This window comes from Sturnus vulgaris, chromosome Z, assembly GCF_052056855.1.
Source record: "Sturnus vulgaris isolate bStuVul1 chromosome Z, bStuVul1.hap1, whole genome shotgun sequence".
NCBI classification, from domain to species: Eukaryota; Metazoa; Chordata; class Aves; order Passeriformes; family Sturnidae; genus Sturnus; species Sturnus vulgaris.
Genome location: NC_142283.1, coordinates 66,445,482 through 66,470,616, shown reverse-complemented (window position 1 = coordinate 66,470,616; position 25,135 = coordinate 66,445,482). Strand labels below are relative to the sequence as shown.

Here is a 25,135-nt window from a genome sequence, read left to right as displayed (position 1 = left end):
CACAAGAAGGTTTTCATTCAATAAGTTGCTCATATAGTTATCATACAAGAACTGATGAATAAAATAAGAATGAGAAATTCCAGGAAGATATTTAAAGGACTGTTGTGATAGGCAAAATGATGTTATTGTGAACAGGAAAAGGAGAGAAGAGGAGCAAAAAGCTTGCATTTGATAGGAAAAAATGTTAAAGGAAGTTAATTTGGTCTTCTACTAAATGTGAGTTCTTCTATGGGAGATGAATATTCAGACATTGATTGGAAATATTTTACATGAATCCTGGAAAAATAATTTATAGGATCAAATAACATTAATAATGACAAATTTGCAGAGAAATAAATTATTAGATGCTATTTGAGGAAGGATTCTCACTGCTGAGGTGTTCCAGAAAGATAAAGTATCATATATCATAATCTTATGAAAAATATATCATTATGAAAATTTTACAGGATAATAATAGGTATTTTGAGAAATTCACATACTATGGAGAAGTGTATATTCTAGGTTCTATGGCTGAAAATTGATGAAATACTTGTTCATGGGAAAGCATCAGCTTTTATATGTTTGCTTCCAGGAAGGTGCAGCACAGGAAAAACATCCAATATGCAGTTCTCCACTTTTCTAGGCATCTGCTGGAGTTATGTCACTTCACTCTTAATCTGAAATGTTTTGTTGAGAGTACCAATGTGCACAAGTTGGTTTGAGAAGCCATTTATGGATTTCATAGAAATCAGTTTAGTTGCTAACCAATAAACCTTGCCACAGCAGGTTAATTCAAGGATAATTCATTTATTATATTTGAATTTTGAAAATTTCTAAAGTTTTCCAATAAATTAAAAGATTTGAAATTATTAGAAAAACATTACTGATGCATACAACTAAAATGATATGCAAGAGAATATTTAAAGGATATGTTAGTTTTATGAGTAGAAAAAACTGTCACAAAAATAATGACAAGCTATTTAAAAAGTCATTAGTGGATTAGAACCTGTTAATGTATTTGATGCGATAAGAGGAGAAAGTCTAACCAAGTGCTTGACTGTCTAAGGCTAGGTTTCTATTTCTCAAAAAACCCCCTTTGCATAGTTATGATACTTAATAGAGAGACCATTCTCAGATCATTTATAGAAGCAGTTAGGACATGACTTTTTTTCCCTATTAATTGTGACAATTTCTTGTCTTTAGTTGTGTTTCCCTTTCTGTGTGTCCTTGGAAAACATATTTTAGGATCATTTGCATATTTCTGTTGAGATATTCTTTGCCCAAACCGGATTCCAGGGTCCTGGTAAAACATTTTGCCACCCCTGTTCTTACAACGTATCATTTGTGTCACTTTCAAACTGTTGTTTTGTTGGTTTCACTTTCCGGTTTAAGGTACGGGCAAGAGTTTTTACAGGCGTGAACAGCACTATCCTGAGCCTCTATGTGTTGTAGAAGCAGTTATTTAATGCCACAAGCTTTTGTCTCTGCTTTTATGTTCCAAAATTATGTTATTTTGTTATGTTTATTATGTTATATACGTTTTCATATGTGAACACACCAAAGAAAAATGTGTGTTATCACTGCTGAAAGATAAACCAAGAAATTGAGTGAATGTGCATAAAATCATGTGATGGTAGAGGAAAAAAGTCTTTTAAGGAGAAATATGAGGAAAGCTTTATTTTCTGTAGAAGTGTCTCGAAATTTGGCATTTTTAAATAGTGTCCTAAAACTTCACAAAACATTTATTAAAACTTTTATTTAACTTCCACTTAGTTAAGTGTTGCCATTCTTTACACTAAGTGGTTATAGCACTGTGTATACAAGGTTAATAAAACCTGCATTAATAAGCTGAAGTGCTCTTCATTCAAAAAACTTAAGATATGCACCACTCTGAAGCCATTTCTAATGATACTCTATTGACAGATGATAATTTCTATTTATTTCTTGGCTCTTCCAGTTAGAACCATGTGAGTAACCAGAAGAGCAATCTCACTCTCTATTTCCCAATTTCCTCTTTTTTTTTGTTTTGCTTTGTTTTTGTTTTTTGTTTGTCTTTTTTTGTTAGTTTGTTTTTTTTTTTTAATTATTAAATAATTTTATCATAAAGGACTTTAACCAACTGCAGCCATTCCACCATATTGCATCTGGTTCAGGTGACACACAGCATCCATGGAGCCTGGACAGACACCAGTAGGAGCATGAAGCAGAAAAGTAAAAGGGATTATTTTTGTTCTACGTCTGCTGGGTTTTGTGCCATATGATGGTAGAGAGTCTCTCAAATGGGTGATTGCAGCAGTTCAGAGTATTCAACTTTGCTTTGCCTGTGGTCCTCCAAGAGCTTTCTCAGACCCTAGTGTTTACTGGTTTAAACCTGGATTGTTTCCTGATTTGGCACATATGCAGTAGAAGCTTTTCTTGAATATGTGGTTCAGGATTAGCCCTAATATCAAGAATCTGCATAATGAACTGTCACAAAGAAATGCTGGCTTTTTCAACCTTGCACAGCTGTACTTTGCATCAGCCAAACAATAAAACAGTCCCCGTTGCCTGGTATTTATGCGCTGAGTGATGTCTGCCTGCCAATTATAGTGAGTGATGTGGTCAGAAGTGGCTGCTGCAACTGGTGTTTAACAGAGCTGCCTCATTAAAGAAAAAATCACCATTCCTCATATATGTATTGATAACATCTTTTTTTTTCCCAAATCAAACTAGTGTAGGAGCACATGATTCTTTTTTAAGGTAAAACTGCTTGCTTCCAGTTTTTAGCATGTACTCCCAAATCTCCAACCTTTTTGGTTTTAAGGAAAATAAGTATAAAAAAGTTCAAAAATAAATTATCTCTTGCTGATTTCTGGATCAAATTGTTCATAAATCCAGAGGAGATCTGACTTTTCAGTTTTAGAAATTTACCTATATTTATGGCATGGGAAAGCAGATGATACGGGAAGCAAGAGCACTTTAACTTTGTACTCTGTTTTTCCCAGAAGCCTTGTGGCACTTGCTGCAAAAAATCTATTTTATTGATAAATAGAAGTACAAAGTCTATAATTCTGTATTGCATATAGTGTGACGCAGTTTGCTGACTTTAACCACTGAATATAAAAATATTTTCCCAATTGTCATTTCACAGAGTAAAAAACAAAGACTGCTAGTTCAAGTACTGGTTCTTTGGTTTCAGTTCACTAAAACTCAGAGATAGGCTCTGTACTCTACTGTTTTCCAGACTGTCAATGAAGGCTTTCTCAAAAAATGTTTCAAAAACTGACATTAAAGATGACAAAAAAAAAAATTACACTTTGTTTCAGTTATTTCTAGTTTTCTGTTTTCACTTCAATCTCTGTCATACAGGTGCACATTCATTGTACACAGCCGTTTTTCAGGCCCTGGCAAAAACGGTTGCAGAAAATAAAAATATTTGCCAGCTTTATTTTAGCAACAAGTGCTTTTACTTCTCTGCGTTTATTCCATGTACATGAAAGTACACAGGCCCACACTGCCTCCATCACAGGAATCTGGCACAGGCAGCTGCTGTCGACTAGCAGCCAAGCATTTTGTGTAGACTGCTACTACTGGTAACAGTTTTCATTGGCAGTGAATTTGTCTCCAGTCCAAAGTCTGCCACTTTCTTTCTTATATTGTGTCCATTAACCCCATCCTCAGACTCCCAGCTCTTCTCAATTTAGCATATATAACAACATAGAAAACTATGCTCCTTTCATCTGCAGCAGCTTGGCCCTGCCTAAAACTACTTCATTTTTATTATTACTTCAAATAGAAAGTCGCCCTTGGCTGTAAGAGTTTTCTGTTGCTGTAGCTATTGAAAAGAGATTTGAACATGAGCATCACTTGTCTAGATCAGATCAGAGCACCAAGCTCTCTGATCTGCACAAAAATAGGTGAGGGAAAGCAAATTAACAAATCCTTTTGGAAAAAAAGAAGTCTTCAAGCCATCTTGACACGCTTTTGAGAATGAGAAGAAATAATCTGTTATTAGACTGCTTTCTCCCTGTAGTGTCAAACTTGAGACGTGGGCCCACGTCTTGAAGTGTTGCCTCTACCCTATGAAATCAAGATGTGTATGTAGATGTATAGCACAATTTTTGCAATACAGGAAACTTCTTTGAATTCTTAAAGTACATCTCTTCTTCCTCTTTAGAATGCACAATGATTACTGTCTCTCTTTCCAAGTGCCCTCTGTGGTTGAAAGGCTATTTCTGTAAAATAGGGAGCATTGGCACAATTTATTCCTGCACATTGGGATAAACTCAATGAGATGCTCATCTCACTTGTAATTATTTTGGGGAGGATTATTTTTGCCACTGAGGCTGCATGACAATTCATATTAAGTATATATGAACGTCTTGAGAGTCAAGAACCTTGTAAAGAATATTCAAAAGTTCTCAGCTGTAAACATGTATGGTGAATGGCAATTAGCTGCTCCATGCTAGTGAAGGATAACAAAACTCAGAAATCTGAGCTTATGTGTTAGCAGGTTTGTCCTGGATCCTAAAACCTGAGACATTTATATTGGTAACTTTTCTGAATTTCATACCAAAGCAGTTGCTCATGGACTTCAGGATGGGAAGCAAATTGTTCTCAGATATGTATTTTTTTTTCTTACACAAAAGAAAGAAAAAAATATGTCTGTTCTAATTCACCACTTAGGTTGAATAAAAAACTTCTTCAACAGATACCATTTGACCCTATATCACACGTTTTAGATGTTTGCTGCCCAAACTTTTATACTGACAGCAACTTCCTCTTCAGCAAAGGGCAGAGGAACCTTTAAACATCAGATCTCTCGAGGCATCAGCTCTTGACTTCAGTTGTGTCTACAGTACCAAAAGAACCCAAACTGGAGAAATAAAAATCTGAGTGATAACTCTTTTTGAATAATCTGTTTAATTGTTTAAGCTCACCTAGGCTTGGAATTTCAGTTTCTAGTTTCCATTTCCCATAAGGGCTTGGTTTTCTATTGTTTGTGACACTGAGGTACCACGGGTTATGAGAAAGGATGAGTCAATTTACACCCTCATCTCAGGTTTCCTTCCCTCTCAACTGGCTCGTCCAATATAATTATTTATTAGACATCTTTATGTGGGATTACAGATGTCAAAGTCTTATGATTCCAAGGCAAATCTTTGCAAATCACAGAGAGTCACATAGGTACTTTGTTAATACAATTTTGATAATATGATACCTAAGCCTGTTCTTGGTAATTTAGTATATGCTTGCATCCACAACACAAGTGAGTGATCTGACAGAGATGATATATACATACATGCAGTCACATTTTCAAGGTCACTGGTACAGGAGCCCCCTAATTAACTGTAATCATTTTACTATGGAGTTTAACACATATTTTACTTCAACTTTGAGTTTGTGAGATATTACCACCTATTGATATATTTATAGAATACGGTCGTGGGAAATTTCACCTCTAAAGCTTCCTTCTTTTGGATGATGAAATACAGACCCAGGATTTTGTTACGAGGAATTTGTTAATCCAGTTTCAAAAATGAACATTACTTTAAGATACATTTACACAGTAATTAATCCCTAAATGTAAACATAATGATTTCACAGGATTTACTCATTGATTACAATAAAGTATTTCCTCATATCAAAAATCTATATCTTAAATCCACAGATATCTTAAATGCATATGTATCCAAGCCTAAAAACAATGGAGTCGTATAATTTTTTAAGATAAATGTTTAAAAATTAAAGACTAACAAAACTGTTTTGTGTCTACAGAACCCAAATAATGCTAAACTCGGATTCTGTGTTTACAGACTCTGGACTGCAAACAAATGTCATGAAAGGTTTTCCTTTTTGCAGAACGAAAAAAAGGCTATGAAAATACTTATTTATCTATCTTCAAACCAGAGATGTTAGTTAGAAATGGGAATTCAAAGCTGTATATTTTGTCTCTCACAACCTAAAAATACTGGTAATTAGCAATAGTGTTTTACAACGCAACTGACCAGAGAAAGCTGAAATAGTGTTCCTATTTCAAATTTCATTGACAGGGCTAAGAAATTAACAGCATTTCCTGAAATACAGAAAGTCCAACTGAAGAGAAACTTCAGAAATTTTTCTCTTACATGCTAGGAAGAAAAATTTGAATTTTTCCACATTAGGGAAAGTTTCTAATAATGTTATTTGTAATATCAACAGATTTTAATCTAGATAAAATGCCAGACATCAAAAAAAGTTTGAGCAATCTTATCAAAGTTTGTTGTAACAATTAAAAAAGTTAAATTTTAAATCCTTTATGGTATTACTTAAATCTTAAAGATCTTGGACATCTATTTCTGTTCTTTATGCTGAGTCACATCCTCAGAGGTGACTCTGTCTCCCATGTCATATTCGTATGACCAGACTATTACTCACTTGAAATTATTGAATACAAGATTGTGTTCTGTGATGTCTTTTTTCCTACCACTGTGTGGGTAAAGAAAAATATAAGTTTTACTACCTATTAATTAGTTGAAGGTTCTGTGCTTCCGTGGAAGACAAGATATTATAAAAGATGGGGCACAAGTTGATAAATATCACAATATTTTAAAGAGAATAGGATTATAATATAGGGTTTTGGGATATTGTTCACAAAATTTGGTGTGATACAATTAACGTGGTTGAATCTTTTGGCTTAATGTCTTATTCAGCTTAGATGATGGTATCGAACATAAATTTTAAGTAGCAAACAACATTTCTTGTCCAGGAAACATTAAAAATGGATCACTAAAGAATATTTGCTATATACTACACTTGACTACATCATTAATCTGAGGAAGTAACTCAAAATCAAGTAATATCTTAAGGATGGATTTTCCTTCCTGCCACAGAACTGATGTGGCACTCAAAATAATTTCTTTGGAGGAGGTGTGTTGTATAAGCAGGGAATAATTCAAATTTCATTTAGCCAGAGAAGATCAAGAAAATGAGTCTCTGTCCCCATTGCTATTCCCCATTCCCCATACTGGGGGTATGGGAAAATATCGGGGTCATGCTCCAATGATTTCTGCGACCTTGGTGAAACTGAATAAAATAATAAGATAAAGTAAAATATATCAAAACAATGTAAAATACAGAAAAAAAAAAAAAAGTAAAAAATAAACACCATTAAGCCTCTTCCCCTATATTGCCAATAGCCGTCCTGTGGACTTAGGACAACTCAGGCTGTATTTGGGACTAGAATGATCTCAGGAGATCTCTAAAACATCATCCTTCTTAAAGGAGGGTTGACTAATGACTGAAAACAGATTACCCAGGCCTTTATCCCATTCAGCGTGGCCTTTTTAATTAGATCATCCAGTCAATATTTTGATGACCTGGCGGACACCAAGATGCATCCATCTTGGAGAGAAAAATACTGTGGGAGAGAGATGAGAAAAAAAGGAAATAATATGTCTCTCATGTTCTTGGTAAGTTTCCTAATCACAAAACTTTCAGATATAGATTTGGAGAAAATGGCGAGAACTGATAGCATGGTTTCTTTCTTTTGTTTTATTTCCAAGTCATACTAGCATGAATTGTCCAAAGCAGCTCTGGAAAGCTTTGATCTCATCATCAGGCTTTGAGGAAGGAGCTTGTAGCTCCTCTGCCTTGGCCGTGCTCCATATAGACCAGGATCTACCCTGTTTGTTTTTCTCAGGTCCAGGGATCTGTGGGTGTGCACAGGGACAGAGATGTTAGTGTCTGAGAAGCTAACGTCAAAATGCTTGTCAGTGACAGCCTGCAGTGCCTTTGGATTTATCTGTTTTCAAGGTGGCTCATTTCAGATTGTAAAATTTGATTCACAAAACACCCTGCCTGTGGCACCAAACTGTGAGGAGAGGGCTTGCTCTTTGCTCATTGAATACCATTTTAGAATTTGAATAGCCTACAGGTGAAAGAAGAAAGTAATCACAGGGCTGTCTACAGAACTGAGATTTTTAGTCCATTTTAGTGGATGTGTTTTAATGGAGGATTTGTAGCTAAATGCTTATCAAGATGTTTAACTTTAGTCATTGATATTTAAAATAAATCTTCCAGGCCCAGAGCTGTAACCAAACTGAGTTATATACAATATTATCTCTTTGCTGAAGTGTTTCAGCATGAAAAAGAATGAGTACATTTCTGCAGGAGGAATGAAACTGTAGTCCTGTCTTCTTAGAAAGAGAGGAAGATTCATTATGGGAAAGTTACAGTTAAGGAATTTTGATTATTCAGGTGTCCATTTACAGCTCTTTAATATGAATTTTCTGTATGAAAATCTCAAAATTTTGGTTAATTGCACTCTGGTTCATACAGACTATGCATTTTTTTTTCCAGAAGCTGTAAAAATTTCATCAAAGAAAGTAAGCATTGGCTTTAAAGCCCAAAAGACTTGTAAAAAAAGATTTTCCCTTATCTTTCATATAATGTAACATGTATATCTTACAAATATATATTATGTTGGCTTATGCATACAGTAGAGTTTATAAATGAGGTAATTTGCATACTAAACTTCATTAAATGTCAGTGTTGTTGTATTATTTCAATGAAGAAGCATAACCCCCTAGATAATATTTATATTTTTTATTCTAAACATAAAAGTCTCAGGAAAAATGTTGTAACTCCATAAAGGACTTCAGACCTGTCAGAAACTCGTAAGACTGTGTGCAAATCTATTACAATTTTGACATCTTAGTTATCTGTTACTTGCTTTTCAAAAATCTTTGCTTGTTTCAATCCAAAGGAGCTCAACTTTACCAGTGAATATATTTATTACTACTGCGATGACAGTCACTGGCAAACAAGCTGTTTTTGTAATAATGTCTTCTATTTCAAGTTTTTTGTTCTCAACTAATTTTTCAAATTTTGAGATATTTTTATTTCATGAAAGATTTAGAAAAGTTCAATAACTGCTTTGTTTCAGAAGAATACAATCTGAACGTTTTATGTTTTTACGTAAAGAAAAATAATGGAGAACTTATTTGGAGAAACTGATAAATTGTATTGCTAAAATGAAAAATACCTAGTTTCAACATTTTTTCGGTAAAATATTGCTTATTTTTAATTTTAGGATCTTCTAGCATGTACCAGCCATCTCACTTGACCTCTTCTAGTAGAATTAGGTCTCTTTGACATCTATTTCAAAGAAAGAGTTTAAAACATTCCATTCCTAAAGTGGATTTTTTCATCCTAGAGATAATAGGTGCTTTCTAATTTCTAATTTCTCTTATTTTCTCAGAATGTACAAGGGTAACTGGTAGGTTTTGTTCAGCATTTGTGTTTCTATGGCACTGTATTTTCAAAGAAAGAACTTTCCAGGCAATGCTGCTTTGAGTGGCTCTGCACTTTGGGTGCAAATCTTGTCTCTGGGCTCACCCATCTCTAATTCTTTTTGGGGTGAAAGCCAAGAAAATTTGGCATTCTTGGCTTTTCCAGGCTTGCCTGCCATCAGTAGAACAAAGTACTGCTTGAAATGTTGGGCCTGGTTAAGGAATAGTCTTTATGAAATCACTTTTTTTTTCCCCTAGGTAATGTGTAGCTGAGTGATAAAGAGGTATGTCTCAAAATCTAGGGAATTTTCCTTTCACTGTCAAATCAATGATAGAAAAAAAGACAAAGAGCTAGTTTAATAGATTAAAAGAAAAATTTGGTTATGGTTGGAAGTGGAATTTCATTCAATTTAAAATGGGGAAAGTTTAGGGTCTTACCCTTCCAGATATTTTTTTAATATATATATAGGAACTGGAAAAAGAATTCATTGTGCACTGATGATATTTACTTGGAAAAAGAATTTGAAAGACAAGATTATTTTCAGATGGCACCTTTCAAATTTGATAGACTTCAAGGATTTTGATCTAATTTAAGTGATGAATTAAATGAATTATGAAGAAAGGTGGACACAGACTGAAGGGTAGTATACCTTTGTATATTACACTGTGTGGTTTGGAAACCTTGAATAAGGTTATTAAAACCTTCTGGAAGTCAGTTTAAGAGCAATTAAAAATACAAATTGCATTTTGAGATATGTAAAATACTTTATTTTGGCAGGTATTTAGTAACACCTGCTGTACTTAGAGCAGTTTCCATTAAAACTCTGTTTTCTCATCTCATTCCTAAAGGTGCAACCTCTGGAATTGATTACTCTATCCTGTCTAAAAGATGCTTTTTCAATACCAACCATTTTTAAAATAATTACAATTTTTTTCTCCTCTTCCTTAAACGTCTAGAGCAGGATAAAGCAGCAATAATAAAGGATTACAATCGTTTTCATTAAATATGGCCCTACCAAAAAAGGGGGAAAATAATTAATTAATTTTCATTTTTCATTATTGTTCTGCGGTGTTTTAATATTAACCATTCTGGTGTTTTATTTTTTGCATTGTATTCTGTACCCCTTTCAGTATATAATCTTAAGTTGTAGTTACTAAAGATGGACAGGTATTATGGAAGATGATTTAGCAGCATTAAGGCTAACCAACCAGCTCTTATGGTAATGATTGCACTAAGAATCCATCAAAGGGTATTTTTTTAAAGTTGTACTGCAGTATAGGCTAACATGGGGCCTTTGTTCTGATTGTGTTGAAAAATAATTTCTTCTCAGTTTTTGTGTATGCATTTGAATTTTCAAATGTAGTATCTTCTCTTTTTGTAATCTTGTTTTTTTACATTTCTCCACTAAGCTGAGATTTTCTGAATCCTAATATTGTCCAGTAAGCTGTCTCTCTCTCTCTTCTTTTATTACATGTTTTGAATTGTTAATGAAAGTAATGATTACTTTCAGCCATTTGGCCACGCAGACCTCAACGTGGCCTCACTCAGACCATTATTTTGACAGGTTCCTTCTCTGTTCTTTGAAATCAAATCTGGTATCCTAGAAGATAGTAATTAATAACACTGGGCTAGTGCTGGTTAGCTGTTTACAAATTCTAAAGTAAACTTTATTTGACCTTAATAACTGATTATGCCTAGAAGAAACACTTTTTTCCTCTTTTTTTCTCCCTTTCTCTCCTTTTTCTACTGTTCCTTCATGTAGAGTGCACTCAGGCCACACTAGGATTAAATATATAACTTACTTTAGACATATAAATTTGTCTATTTAATCTGATGTTTATTAATAGATATACAGCAGGAGCCAAAGTATCTTATCTAGACACATTCTCAATAAAATATTATGTGAGATGTAAATGCATCTAATTTTCCTTCATAATCTTCTCTGACCATTGCATTTCTACAATCTTTTCTTCCTGCAATTCTTGTTCTTTTTCACTTGCAAACCCTTTTGCTTCTTTATCATTCTTATTTTATAAACATTTTCTGCTTACCATTCCCTAATAATTACTCTGGCTCTAGCTTTTCATCCCAGTGTTTATGACTGCTCCATTTTGATTTTTAGATTCTGTTAATACAACCATGGTGATTTTTAAAAATACTGATTCTTACTGTTCTTTTATTTGATAAAAATTCCTGGTAGTTGATTTTTGATATAGATCCTTTCAGTAAGATGTTGTGTTTTACAGCCTAATTCCAATGAGATCTTGCCTATTGAATAAATGTATTTACTCAGGTTAATGATCCTATTCTGTTGGGTTTTTTTTTCTTTTTTTTTTTCTTAATTATGAAATTTATTCTTTACCTTCCTCCAAATTGCCTTCTATCTTTAAATCTTTATCAAGGTTCTGCATATTAGCTAGAACTGTATTTAAAGCAGCTCTTCATAAATCCTTGAATAAATCCTACATAAATCTATTTTAAAAGCAGAATTTGAACATTGGATATATTTCTTAAGATCATACATAGGCAATGAGGCTAAAGTAAAATGGTGAACAATTTTAATTTACTGAGAATGAATGTTGCATAGTAAATGGTCTCAAAATTCTTAAAGAAAAATTAGAAAGTGGTAATGAAACTTAGCACTGCATATAATGCATGTATACTAGGAGGTTAACCAAAGGTTTCATAGATAGAGAATTCTGACATTTCTTTTTTCTCAGTAATTGACACAACTACGTTAGAAATTTTTTTTTACTTATATTTAATATGTGGCAGAATTTATATTGAAAGACTAGGTTAACAAGGGGACATCAAAACCTTTAGATGACAGGAGAAATAGAAATAAAAGTACAACAAAGGTTAAGGCATAGAAAAGTCAGAAAGTGAAGCTTTTGTGAGTAATTTCTTTACACAATACCCATTAATGCATGTAGTTAATTTCCAAGGTCAAGAACAGAAGTTAGCACAAACAGTTTCATAAAGGAGCTGAGCAAGAAGTTCCTATTAGACAATGCTGTCTTTTTTGCTAGGAATGGCAAAGGATAGTTCAGGATATTTTCTCATGTTTCATACTCCTGTTCAAACCACATTCTTCTTTTAAGCCCTCTGCTCTATAAATGGGTCCTTTCCAACAGTAATAAAAATCAATACGAAGCCCATTAAAAATGCAGAATGCAGAAGATTAATGAATTAATAACTATAGTATTTTATGTAGCATAGAGAGCTGTCCTATATAGAGGCACAGCAATTTTGTGTGAGGCCAGGTTGCACTTCATATCTCATAGAGATGGGGACAAATTCCATCTCTCTCTTCTCTCATTACTGTGAGGCAGAAGGTTTCAGTATGGGTGTGCTGCCTACAGGCCTCCGAAGGTAGGTGATTCTCTTCAGTCTGAATTCAGGGCTTACTCATATTTTTTCTTGCTTGGTATATTTTTATGGATTAATGTACTGAAATGGTACTTTAGAACTAAAATATAGTTGTGGTTGGAGCATCATTGTGAGACTTGCATTCAAAGACAATCTCTTTCCCCACAAGGTTATGGTCAAAATACTCAAGAAAAAGGGTGAAGTGACTTGCTCAAAGGTGTATATCAGATGAGGCACAAACTGAGAACAGCGTTTTATGCACTGGAGATGTCAATAGTTTTTATAGAGAATTTGTCACTTTTGGGCCAGAGAATAAACTTGTAGTTTATCAATGTACTACTCAAGAGTTCAGAGTTAGATCTTTTGTCCTTTAAATTTTTTCAAGCACAATTGGTGTTGGTCAAAAGTCTTTGCTGGACTGAGCTTTAAAATACCTCAGGCATGGAGAAAAAAGGTTGGAGGAGAAATAATTTAAATCAGAAAGGACTTATATGCAATGAAATGGGACATGAGCCACATTCAAAGTGAGTATATTCTTCCCTGGATGTGTAGGTGTAACTCCCTCGTGTATATTAAAAATGATCACTTACAAAATGATTTTAGATATATTAATGGACTTACTTCCAATCTATTTCTGCTTGTCAGATGTGACACCTCACATCCTTAAAGTACAAGAATGGCAACACTCTCTTTGCTCTTGACAAGTGAACTAAAACGGAAATCAAAGTATTTCTATACAGTCTTTTCAAAGGAATTTTCCATTTTAACTGATTGAGGAATAGGAACTTTCTTATATTCAGAAATATCTAGAGACTATTCACAATCATAGACAAACCCACAGAATTTCTGATAAGGTAAAAATCAGTAAGTTGTGCTTTAATTGGTGTCATTTTTTTGGTGAAGGGGTTTAGGGAAGAGGGTACAATGAAAAGTTTTTCTTTAGTTCAATTTTATGCCATTTATACAAAGCGAAAATCCTTTCTCTGCTTGCCATTCTAACCTGTCCTTATTTTTCTGGTTAAAGCATGTAATTAATTTTCCTGAAATCCCAATTTATTCATTTTTTCGACTTTTCTTTCTAGTAAAACTGATAGAAAAACAAGGTTGCAATTTGATCATTTAACTAGTATTGCAACAGGTGTTGCATTAGTGAGTGAAAGATCTCCTCTTCCCTGACTCAAGCTTGTAACAAAGCTTGGAAAGTTTGTATTTATAACAAATACAAGGAAAGTGCCTGGTAACCAGAGAGATTTTCCTCATGTAGGCACCATAATTCTGTTGTGGCGCATCTCACTGAGATACAGTTTTAAAAAATTTTGTGTTGCTATCGTACTTTTCTCTGTATTTTGTTTGGTGTATCATCTAGTTGTAGCATCTAGCTGATGTGAGCCTTTGCCGACACTCATGTTTGCTCTATGTATACATAAATGGCGTGAGATATAATTTGAAACAAATGCATAATTCTTATGTCTCTAATGCATTTTATTGTAGTTGAATAGTACATACTTTTATCCTTTATAATTATAAGCAAATAATTATAAGAGGCAAAATATTTATAATCTGTTAACAAAGCTCTGTGGAACAGTGTTTCAGCATGTGCTGAAAATGTATATATATTCTGAATGAATCTGTTTCAATTAAGGTTTTCTTTTTAATACATATTTTTACTATATTGTTGCATATTAATTTGAGTAAAAAATGCATAATCCTAAAAGTAATGACGTAAGGTATGCAATTGTTTTAAGTTATTTATAGCTGCATACGAAGAGGTTGCCTGCTCTCAAACGTCCCAGATTTGGGTAAAACACAAGCACCCAGGAATACACATCCTTCTTTAGAAAACCTGCGCAAAAGAATTTTTGTTTGTTTACTGTTTTAAGTCATGGCTAGTGAACCAAGCTTTAGTACACTTATATCTGACATGATGTACTGTAATAGTCAATATTTGAATTTTGAAGTGCTGTACTATGGGCAGGTGTTATGGCAGGACTTTCCTAATTCAGAGGAGTGAGAGGACTATGCACAGTAAAGAGCAAAACAGAATCCCTCCCTCTGTTTTGTTTGTCCAAAAGACTAAATAGTAATGAATCACATCCGAGCATGGAATGTGATGTTAATATAATTACTTATTATTGCCTGAATTTTCAAAATTAATGAATCATGCTCATTTTGATACAGTGTACCATGATTGTGGTGGTCACACCGTGTGCTTCAAGAGATTAAAGGTTTCAACCAAGAAGGCCAAGGGGCTCCCAACTGTAACAGTTGAGAAACAGAAAAATTACAAGTGTAGTTTTTAGAATCAAGAATGAAATCTTTTTCAGAGAAAAAAGATCCACAGTGACAGAGCCATGTGTAAATGCTGAAAAGTTTCAGCCTACACAGAAGTCCCAATTCCCAGCACATATTGCTAAGCATGTACACATTCACTCCATGGGTTCAATAATTTCAGTTAGGCTGTCTTAATATGACTCAGAATTTCAGCTGAAGATTTCATCTGTGTAGAACCTTACTGAGAAGAAAACACAAATAATAGAAAATGCAAGAAAATTAAATTCATTAAATAATTACAATTTATACATTGAAGAAATTTTTAGTATACCAGAAATCATATGAATTCCACATTTAATTAAATTTGCTTACCAAGTACACAATATATATTCATGGAGTTGGAGGTAAAAGATACAGTCATCATGAGCTTTGCATACATAAATAGGTAAATAAATCAGAATGGGGCAGGTTAGAAGGGACCACTGTGGGTCGAACCTTCCTGCTCAAGCAGGGCCACCCTGCAGCACATTGTACAGGATTGCATTTGGGTGGTTCTTGTGTATCCCTGGAGAAAGAGATTCACTCAGAAGGTCAGTGATTATAAGGGGTTTTTTTAGGAGACTTGTGCAGTACTTCTAGGAATAGGTTATTTGCTGTTGAGAAGAATACAATTGCAAAACGTTGTCACTTTAAAACAAAATATGCTTCGCCAGTGTGCGCAATTAGCACTTTTGACAATGACTTATTTTACATATTAGAGTACATTCTTCTGTAGGAATATATTTGTCAATTGAGAAATAGATTATTTTGCTGCTAGTTTCTACACAACATAACCACCAGAGTCCAACCTTTCATGTTTTAAATTTAAATGTCCCAGATTGTTCAAAGACAGTGCATATTAAAGACGTGATTTATAGTAGAAACTAACTGAAGAGATTAATGACTACAATTTGTTATTCAAATACGTGTTGGGTGGAGGAACCAAAGCAAATCAATGATTTTCTGGTTTTGCTAAGTCCCCATCAGGCTGCTCCACCTTTTAAGGATGCCATTAATTCAGAGTACGTGCACACAACCTGAACTGCCAACTTGGCATAAATTAGAGAAGGGGGTCCTAGATAATTTTCATGAAAACTAAGTTTTCTTGCATTACCATTAACATTTATCCAACATATTTAATTAACTATCTTTTCTTACAGTCTAATTTCTAAGAAATGAATTTAAAGAATTGAAATCAATCATCTGTTTGTTTTCCAAATACCATCGTTTTAGGCAGGAATAACCACTGGCACATAAAAATATTTCTATATATTGGTTAGTTAAATAATACATTTCTATCATTTTTAATGGGCTAAGGAATTAAGTAAACAAATAAACATTTGAAAGGAGTTTTGTCCACAAGATTGGTTTTCATTCCTTCTTTGATAATATGATATAGAAATAACTCTGATGATCAGCTGATCATCACCATTCATATTTCATGACAATGTATGCATATCTAAGTAAACATGACTAACTTTGTGTTTTCTAATTATCTCTTGTTGTAAGTAAGAAAGCAATACATGTGATCATATACTGTCTGTAGTTAAGAATTATGTTTTTGATGAGCAGCCAAGAGTCAAGACAAATAAAATTAATCTGGATGCAGAAGGTTCCAAATACGTTTGGATAGGATGTTCTGGCACTTTCTCAAAAGCAGAAACAGAATCAGAAAATAATAGTCAGTGGAGGAACCTTTTGAAAAGTCTACTCCTTAAGTTTCTAGATAACATTCTGGAAAGCTGTAGGTAATTTGAAACTTTTTTTGGTTGTGTTTTTTTTGTTTGTTTGTTTGTTTTTTGTTGTTGGTTTTTTTTGTTTGTTTGGTTTTTGGTTTTTGGTTTTTTTTTTTTTTTTTTTTTTTTTTTTTTTAATTAACTATAATCTCCCAGTTTAGATTTGTCTGGTCTTAGAACATAACAATTTTCTGAGGTATGGACTTGTTTTTTGATAGAAATGTAGAACCAGAAAATGCAGACATAATTTGGAAAGAAATGACCCTGGATTGGCTCTAGTTTAAATTCTCTACCTACATGTAGTTACATACTGCCTCCAAGCTGCAGCAGCTTTTTTACTGGTGTATAGGAAAATCAAGTGTCCAGAGGTCCACTGACCTCTTCCAATTTATATTCTTTTTTCCTCCTTTAAAATGGCAAAATGTGGTCTGCAAGTCACTTTTCAAAGATAAGCATGTGTGAGTCTGACAGTATAATTTTGCCCTTAATAAACAGAATTTATAGTGTAAGCTGTTTCAGAAGCTGTGATAAACGAGATAATTGGACATTATTCCATATTGTAACACAAACGGCCAAAATTATACCATTTAAGACACTCAAGAGGATCTGTTTGACTTCTTAAAAATATACTTTTATAATAATGAAACCCAAAGCTTATCTTTTTCTTAACTGACAAAGGTATTTTGAGAAACCCATCAATTATAATTCTAAGTGTGTCTGTGTAAGCCAGTTTATATTGACAAGAACACTGAAATGGAATTCAAAGTTTAACTTGACTTGTAATGGCGCTGAGAATTCTCGCATAAAGCATGGCATTATTCCTTTCTTACTTTTTCTTTTCTTTTATGTCAAATGTACAGAAATCAATGTTCAATCATGTAATATTCAATATATAGCATGCATATTATTCTCTGATATATAAGGAAAAGTCATAAATGAAATGCAAAATATCAATACAAACCTTTGCAGAGGCCTTTTAAATCTTATGTGTGTATGTAGTGCAAGAAAATGTACATTTTAAAATGAAAGTACAAACCACTGCATTATAAGTCAAGATTAAGGAATACTCCCAGTTTTGCTGTACTTCTACTTTCCTGGTATTTTAAAAGCCTGATGATCTAAGAGCACACACATTTACTTATCTTTCAAAGACATAATCACACTGTCATCCATTTCAGTACCACAAAAGATGGATAGCATAACATGGACTTAAAATGGGTTCATTAATTATCAAAAAGATAAGTGTTTCATCAGGTATATACAGCAGATAATATTTATCTTTTCTCATAGAGAAAAAAGATTAAAGTAATTCTTACACACATACTGGAAAAGAAAAAGGCTGTACCACTGAAAGTTTCATAAAGTGACACTAGATAATACACTCTGCCACTAAAGACAACCTTACACAAACACAGCCACAGATGCCTTCCATCACATTCAACTTTGGCAGTTAAATACCAGAATGAAACCATATATTCCAACTTTAACTATTTCATAAACTTCCTTTTGTTTCTTAGCAATTACACACACAGGGACTGCTTTTCAAAAGTTAGTGTTTCTGCTGCAGTATTTGATAACTACTTGATAGATATAGAGTAAATAATTTCACTAACTGTATAACACAATGATACATGAAAACAAATACCAGGACTGCAACAGTCTCTGAAAGGAAATATCAAGTCCATCTAGGCATAATTAGTGAAACTGCTATGTGAAGTAAAGAAATATTACTGTAACTCTGTCAGAAAAGAAAATCTGACTAAATAAAAAAAAGAAACAACTTGGGTTATTCTGATGTGTTTAGCAAGGATCCGGTCTGAAACAAGATCAATAAGAAACAGAAAAACCCCTTATGAAAAATAACTGATTAAAAATGTCCTGCAATGAACTGCAGAACACATATTAAATTTTCAATTTTATTAAAAAAAAAGTTTAATTTTAAATCTTTCCTCTGAACAATCCCCCCAAATTTGAGATGTTGCATGTACAATTACCACTAAATGAGAAAAATCAATAAGAGAAACAAATTCTCAGCTGTGATTTCCTAAAGACTATGTATTATGTTTGTAAAGATATTGTTTCACTGGTCTTACTTTGCTCTTATTTTTATTGAAAATATGTTTGGCATAAATCTTTGTCTAGTTATATCTAAAAAAATTCCTCAAACCCAAAATTCTTCAAATTGCATTGAATTTTTATACAAGTAACACCAATTTAACTGAACATCTTTATTCTGCTATAGATAAATATTTTAACACTTGCATGTGTCTCAGCCTTTTTAAAATTAATAATTCACAACAAAAATAGAAACATTACTCTTAGAAACATCACAAGCCAAAAATCTCAAAACAATCCCTCCCTCCTAACTGCAACACCATATCTGGAGTGAGGGAAAAAAAGCAGTGTTTAAAAACAATCTTGTTCATGGCTTTTAGATTTGGCTCAGTCAAAACACAGTGAAATCAGTGGAGGCTCACATTAGCTTTACTGAATTCTGGATCATTTTCCTAATATGAATCAGTAAATCAGTTTATTTACAAGATTGCGTATACTTTATTACACATTACAAAACAGAATTAATGCTCAATTTTCCTTAAGGTAAAATTGAAACTAAAAAGGACAGTTGATTTATATACTAATTACAAATACATGCCTTTCTTCAATATTTGATATTATCTGTCCTCACAGACTTACAGTTCTAACCACTGCAGAAATAAATTTAAATAAGGAAACACTTTGAAAAATTTATTGGCTTTGAAAAAAAATATTTTTAGAAAGCCCCAATTCTTGTAGTTTGTCAAAGATTCAGTGATTATACCACCCTATAAATTTAGCAAAATACTTATTTAGCAGACCAGAACACAGCAAATTCCATTTGCAACAAGGTATCTAACTAACACTCACTGAGGTGAAAATACAAAGCATTAGAATACTGAAAGGAAAACTATTAAGAACTCGCATCAATTTTGTGTGTTGCTCTATCTAGCAGCATTTTAGAAATAGAATTACACTTTGCTATCCCATCATCATTATTGATTCATCCAAATGCCTTATGGACATCGATGAAGAGATCTATTGAATCTTAATGGCAAAAATGTCAGGAGCAGTATTGAAACTAGCACAGGTCAGTGATTTTTAGCATCAGTGACTTCTTGAAAATGATGCCCTGACAGTTTGCTTTTCCACTGCTTGAAAAGGATATTTTAATGGTACATAAACTCTTATGGTGTTCTAAACATGTTAAGGAAAGGAAAAATTGTTTAGTTCAGGCCTATATTTCCCAAAGTTGAAAAATTATGTTTATTTCCACTTAGGGCCATCCTACCAAACCTTTCAAGAGATATATAATAATAAATAGAAACCCTCCAAGGGGAGCAAGTTTATTTAAGTCTAACTGATAATGTCATTCATATTAACAAATTAAATAATTGAACATATAAAGAACTAAAAATGCATCACTGTTTAACTCCTGATAAACTAAAGAAATGCTAAGTGTTTAAACTAAAGTCTATATGCATTCTTTCAAATATACAAAATTCATAGAATAAGGAGTGCAAAATATAAAAGCCCGATATATTGAGTAAATCTTGGCCACAAAATATTACTGAAATTTGAGCTGATGAAGAGTATACTGGTCTAACCAGGAAGTGGAGAATATTCTAGCTGATTGATTAAAAATAATTTATACCTGTGAATTTATTAAAACTCGGAATAGCTGCATCCTTTTTTTTTATTTGGGTTTTTTTTGTTTTGATCTAAATTTACAGTCAAATCAGTTTCAGAAACTGAAATGAAGCTTTCTGATTGAAACATTATTATATTTAAAATTACATACCTTTTTTTTTAACCACATACATGCACACTATACTCAAACAATACCACATTTTAACACTGTGAATATTAATGAATTTGACAGTGCTATTTTGAGAAAATGCCAATGACATTCATACACACCAAATATATCTCTGCAGTCCAAACTGAAAAAAACCCACATAAAAATGAGAACTGGATTCAGCAAGCATATAGTATGAAGAAGTTAACTCAGGGACTGCAGAATGAATGACAGCCTATTTTCTGCTGCTAACTCAAGATTAGAATTGGCACCTACCCTTATGCTAATGAACACCTAATTAGAGACACCTCCTATTCAATAAACTGCTCTCTTATCATCAGTTAGATTACCTGACAAGCCCTTTCACTCCAGTTCTGGCCCACCAAGAATCTTCATTCTTTTTCTTGTCTTCTTTTCTGCAAGAGAACTGATCCCGCTTAATCCCTGGAATAATGTATCTCCTCTTGTGGAAGAGCTGGTTTCCCTCTTCCCCTTTTTACATCAAGCTAATGGAGCCAGTAGGTATTCTATTGATCTTTCTCTATGTGGTTTCCTCAAGGATTTGACAGACTTCCTTACAGGTTAAACATCCAGGCTTTCTGAAGTGGCTATAAAGCTTTGGTTTTGATTTTTCAAACTTTTTTCTCAAACCCTTGCTCATCCATAATCTTTAAAAGCTCAGTTGATGCCATGCAGAGTACAGGCTTATTTCTTTGCTGAACTAATCTAGACACTGTCTAGTGTTGAGTACAGTTGTCTGATTCAAATCTTCTGTTACAAAGCAGATGACATCTAGCTAGATGTCATGAGAAGAGACTAACAATGACAATTCACTTATCCCTTAGAAAGAATCAATTCTCCCACAATGCATCTGTCAGAGAACTCTCACTCAGTAAAAGCAATTTTTCTAGCTGTCTGACACTGTAATTGCTCTTAAATTTTCAATGAACGTTTTACAAGAACTCCCCTGAACCATGATGAAAAACTTAACTTTTTCTAAAAATGAGAGGCTGACAGGATGAAAGAGGTCTTTCTCTTTAAAGCTTTGCTTGCTTCAGTAGGAATTCTTTCATATCATCAACAAGCTGTTGAATAGAGGATAGATTACTTTCCATTTATTTCATCAATCAGATTAAAGGCTCTCCTTCACAATGCCCTTTAAACAAGAGCTGTTTATGATGTCCTCCCAGGTTCTACTTTAATGTAGTATTAAATCACCCTGAGCAAAGAGGCAGGCAAAGCATATAAATATGATGAATATCTGACAACATTTAAGTATTGCATACATTCAGGTCATTTCCCTATTTCTTGTCACTCTGCAAAAAATCTGAAATTCCTCCATTGTCCCACGCAGGTTTTAATGAACATGTGTCATTTTGATCTACCTATTGTCAAAATTGAAGAAAAAAAAAAGAAAAAAATTGGCCTATAAATATAAATAGATATATAGATAGATACACAATAGTTTCATATCTGAAATCTTTTGAGAGAGTATGCATGATGCTAGCCCACAGAACTGCTCATTCACACACTTATTTAATTAAGATTTAGTATGAAAGATGATTCACTTGTAGATGCAGCTGTACTATTTTTAGCACACATAAATATTACATGGGAAAAAAAAAATGTGCTTCTTTCATTTTGTACACACTGAAACCATTTTTTAGTATGAGAAATATGTACAAGCTGCAGGCAATTGTACAAGCATAATCAATAAGACTTTTGGTGTAATTACTGACTACATCATAAAATGCACCATTTCTTATTATCTAGATAATTTCTCAATTAAATAACACTAAACATATTAAAACATATCATTTTCCCTGGCTCACCATGAAATTTTGAATCATAGTAATGAATTCTGAAATCTTTACATGTCATGATATATTTTTATTACGTATTTAGACATTTTAAATGCAGCTATTCGCGTTGGAAATGGGGAGTTCTAGTGCAATCAATAAACATAAACCATTAAATAACTTGCATACAATCAACACATAAATAGCAAGACCACACTGAGAATAAATTTATATGTTCATGAGAATTCTAGACTACATTTGGGTAGCTTTTTTTGTTTGTCTATCAATCATATAACGATTCTGAAACTATTGTTAGTGTTCACATGATATGATACGTATTAGCAAGATGCATTAATTAAGCAAATATGATCGATTTATTATATAAAGAATTTTGTATTTTAACCTTCTGAAATACTTCATCTGAAATTCATTTAGTGTTTACTTGTCTGACTTAAGAAAGTAGAAACAATCAAGAAGAAACTTAATCACAGCTTTATCGATCTCTGTGGTACAAGATAAAAATCTGGATAGTTATCTTCTAGTTCAAACTAGTAAATAAGGAATTATTTGTTTCCTAAGAAGGAATATTTCTTGCATTTTGCAAGATGAAGAGAATAATTTCTTCCTAGATCTGATGATTAAAATCCTTAAAGAACTATCAAGAAATAGCTTAACTCTTAAAAAAAATGAAGAAAAAGAAAATACTGGTTCTTACTTCTCTTATAATTTAGACATCTATAAGGAAAAATAGACCTTAAATATCCTTTACAAGAAAACACACAAACTGCATTAAGATAAACATGTTTGCTTTGTTTTCTTAACCTTTATTTTGACTTTAGATGTCCTTTAAACCACTAGACTTTCTTGTGTTAAGTTTAGAGGTGAGTCGATTATAATCTTTATTACCTATTATCTTCTCTAATTCATTTGGAAAAAATAGGCAATATGGACTGTAGTTTTCTAGATGCCGATAATATTTCCAGCATGGACCACAGACCAGGAAAATCCTGGACAGAAATCACCTTTTCTGTCTGTAAGCCTATTCTCTTTCATAAAAGAAAGTGAACCCAGTAATTCTATCAATGCCAGTCAACTTTCCAAAGAGTTCTCTACATGAAGTGCTGTGGTCCTGAAAACCTTTTCACTCTTCTGATTTTAGAAAAAGAAAGTACATTTATTTTCATTGGGACACTCCCTGCTAATAAACCTGTTTCTGCTCTTCCTGAAATCAGCAGGGTGATTTCAATGAGAGCAAAGTTCAAGGAAGGGTCTATAGAAATACCCATCTTTTAAAACACAAAATTAATGCCCTCTACCATCATCAGTAGGAAAATTCACACACTTTGAGTTAGACACAAATTGAACTAGGGACTGAAAATTATACATTTCATATAAAGGAGATACTAAGTAATCTCACAGTATGAACATGCAAGTAGGAGGAGATGATGACTGTTATTACAGATATTCTTTCAAAATATTTCAGATCCAGACATTTTAGAGATAAGAAAAGTATGATCAAATGAAACAATTTGTAATTGAGAAAATGTTACACTGGATTCAGTGCAATTTTACTTCTAAGAGAAATACTTGCAAGAAACTTGAACCAAAAAAAAAAGGCTATTTAAAAATGTAGCAAGAAATACCCACATACTTAAAGGGCATGAAAGAGTAAGAGTGTGTGATGAAAATGCTGAAAGTGTCTGTATGCTGACTTTGAGGGGGATGCTGTTGCCATGTGACCTTCCACCCCCCCCCCCCTCCCCCCCCCCCCCAAAACTTAAAGAACAGAAATTAACACTAAAGGTGGACAATGAAGTTGTGTCATCCTCATTGGAAGATTTAAGCCATGTAGAAATGGTAGATTATTAATCAAAGCAAGATTTTCTCAGGTTGGAGAAGTGCAATAAACATCTGACCCTTTAAATATTTGTCTGAACTCCAAACTTCTGTGGATTCCCTCATCATTTGAGTTTTATAACTTTGTTATTAACACTCTGCTGAAACAGGAGCAATGGCCAGGCCCATCTTGCTGAGAATGAAAACTATAGCAAGCCATACAAGGTTATACTTCACCAGAGTTAATTGATTTTACATCTGGCTCATCAACCTGTTTTATGGAAGATGAATAGTGTCTTTGTCTTCATCTTAATACTGTGGTGTACACAGAAAATTATTTCTTTGGATCCCTAATTAAATAAATCAAAATTAAATGGAAACAAAAAACTGAGCAATTGGAATTCTATAATAGAAAATTTTAGTTTAGTATCTCTAAAGAACAAGCAAACTAGTGATTTAGAGACACTAAGACGAAAAGCCTGTATAGGACACAGAGGCTAGGGTAAAAGTCAGAAAGAGAAAATATTTTTGAATAAAGAAAAAAATACATTGCACTTTTCAATCATATTTATATAGACACTCTAAGATTTGAGGATATAGAACCACTTTAATAATTTTCTAATTCAATTTCAATAATTCAATTTTTCTCAATAATTCTGCAAGGATACACTGAGATGCAGAAAAACGATTCTATTCACATCATATACTTCACATCTCATTAGCTGAACTCATAAACAAATTTTCTCTACATTTCTCAGCATTACATTTAGTCTCATTGCCAGTCAATAAAAATAACCATAACTAAGGAGAAAATATTAGCTAGGGACAAAAAAATTTACAACCTTGTGCATGCAGAAGCACTTCCTAGATTCTCGTGGTATACGCTGTCTTGAAAGATTTATTTTCCTCTATCAATATTCCTAAATTGGGCAAAATCAAACCCACTGCAATTATACAATTTATATTTAAAATTTCCTTATTATTTTCGAATTGGATATGACCAGATTTAAACTGGCATAGGG

At 33.1% G+C, this 25,135-nt stretch overlaps 1 long non-coding RNA gene across 2 annotated transcripts in view; it reads right to left on the bottom strand.

Moving 5' to 3' along the window:
* The window catches only part of LOC148219895 (uncharacterized), a 117,973-nt gene extending 96,774 nt beyond the window's left edge, over positions 1-21,199 (bottom strand). For both annotated transcript variants that reach the window (XR_015799235.1, XR_015799236.1), the window contains exon 1: positions 20,829-21,199. This is a non-coding gene — a long non-coding RNA (uncharacterized LOC148219895). The remainder of the gene's footprint in view (positions 1-20,828) is intronic.
* Positions 21,200-25,135: the final 3,936 nt, after the last annotated feature.